Here is a 2,500-nt window from a genome sequence, read left to right on the forward strand (position 1 = left end):
AGGTCTATATGCTGAGTCATCAGCAGTCATTGCCTGGTCTTCCTAGGTCTTAGTTTGTGTGGAGAGGGAGGTTGGGGTGCTTAGCATATCTATAAATGGTCTGTCTCTAGGGTATTGTCCTACTTAATAGGGCAATATCACTGTCCCTTGTCTATGCCATTCATGGGCGACCTTTTAAACCTTGAAATGGAAATATGTAAAATCACACTGAGTAACGTTAGGTTTCCTACAATAACTCGAATGGTGTTCTGAAGCCATTGGTTCCTTTCTGTGAACGGTCAGGGAGAGATTTCCGTTTTTGCCTTTAACAGACTAACAACGAAAAAAGAGTAAAATTATATAAGAAATAGGTAATTTGATTTAGGAATAAATTGGATAAAATTGATACATGTGGAATTTCATGATGGCTGCAGTTAGGTTTATATTTATTTAACAACGATGTTTTTCTTAAGAAGCTACCAGAGATAAGATTGGTAAAAAAAGACAGATATCTCCATAACACACACAAATCTTAGGACCATACACACATTTTGGTATACACACATTTATATATATATATATATATATATATATATATATATATATATATATATATATATATATATATATATATATATATAGATGTGTGTGTATGTGTGCATATGTGGCCGTATTAATATATGAATGAATATTTGAATATATTATGAATATCTGAGTGTACTTTGCTTGCTTTTGTAAGACGAATAGGTTGGTCTGACCCTGCCAGCGATCAATCAACTCAGATTTGAATAGGTATAATTATCTGGTGGGATCAAGTTCATGAAGCAAGTGACTTAATCCCCAGATACTTTCTGAGAACTGGAAGACTTTTCTCATTCAATAAAACCTTTCATAACTAATTAGTAATACGCTGTACGAATATGCATGTGTTCATCATCATTATCTCCTCCTAGGAGTATTGACGCAAAAGGCCTCGATTAGATTTCGCCAGTCGTCTCTATTTTGAGCTCTTAATTTAATACTTCTGCATTCATCATCATCTACTTCACGCTTCATAGTCCTCAGCCATGAAGATCTGGGTCTTCCAACTCTTCTAGAGACGCATGGTGCCTTGTGTTCATATAATTATTATTTATCAAAGCAAAGAAGATGACACAATAATTAATATATCTCAACAATACAGACTATTACATCAATGAGGTCAAGAAAAAATGGTAAAGAAAAAAATAATGAAAAGACAATTCCTTCTGTGTTTTTTTTTTTTTTTTTTTTTTGAAACAGCAGACATTTAACAAATCCGTTACTTTTGTACTTACTCTCTTAAGGGTTAGTAAAAAAGATAATAATATTTGTTCAGAAGACTCATATAAGCTTCGTATATGTATCTTTTGCAGTGAATCAATTAAATGCCAGTTCGTATCCTCTGCCACATTTTTTCTAAAATGATGCATGTGAATCAAACCCAGATGGCTTATGAAATAATACTGGAATTGTATTGTATGACAATGGAATGTCAATTTTCTTAAAATGAGATGCAGGTTATCTGAACGTTGACATTATATATATTTATGAAATACCTAGAGAATATCAAGTTTTGTCATTATATATATATATATATATATATATATATATATATATATATATATATATATATATATATATATATATATATATATATATATATACATATATATATAGATATATGTATATTTATATGTGTGTATGTATATATGCAGGGATGTGCATATATATATATAATGGCTAGAATACATACATATCTGTCTAATATATATGAATATATAGGCATTGCAATCCTGCTTAGAAATTGCAAAGAGATATATATTCAGCAATTTGTATTAACATATAATTCATCTTATTCTTGTTATTTCTGTTGAATTTCAAAAGGTTAATAAACTAATTATAAAAAGAGCTTAAGCCCTCTCAATATGTATTCAAAATTGAAATATTATGCCCAAAACTTCATAAATCTCATAGAGAAGTGTTTATAAAATACACCTGCAAAATGTAAGAATGTACTCTGTACTTAGTCATCCAATACGACAGAACTGTTCCAGAATTTATTGAGGTAATCTTGAAAGTAACTTTAGAAAGAGTAATAGATATTCTTTTAATTGTCAGAACAAAAGTTTATTAATTCTAACTTACTGAAAAAAAAGGTGATGCAATAGAAGGATTATTGTGATCATTATTAATTTCATGTACGATGAAAAAATATTGAAAAAGAAAAAAAAAATATTATTATTATTATTATTATTATTATTATTATTATTATTATTATTATTATTATTATTATTATTATTATTATTATTACTATCATTATTATTATTATTATACTATAGCTGTTATCAAAATGCCTCCCAAAATAGTTCATGATAAAAAGAGGGCTTATTTGACTAACACGCTTTCATGAATTAAGATTTATATATATTACATAAAAAACGTGTTTGCTACAAAAAAAAAAAAGTTCTTTTGATAGGATGTAACTCGAAACAAGATTAGA

General features: G+C 28.2%; 1 protein-coding gene across 1 annotated transcript in view; it reads left to right on the forward strand.

Moving 5' to 3' along the window:
* The window catches only part of LOC137649230 (probable glutamate receptor), a 259,197-nt gene that overhangs the window by 181,041 nt on the left and 75,656 nt on the right, over nt 1–2,500 (forward strand). The window lies entirely within an intron of this gene.

This window comes from Palaemon carinicauda, chromosome 11 (genome assembly GCF_036898095.1).
Source record: "Palaemon carinicauda isolate YSFRI2023 chromosome 11, ASM3689809v2, whole genome shotgun sequence".
Lineage (NCBI taxonomy): Eukaryota > Metazoa > Arthropoda > Malacostraca > Decapoda > Palaemonidae > Palaemon > Palaemon carinicauda.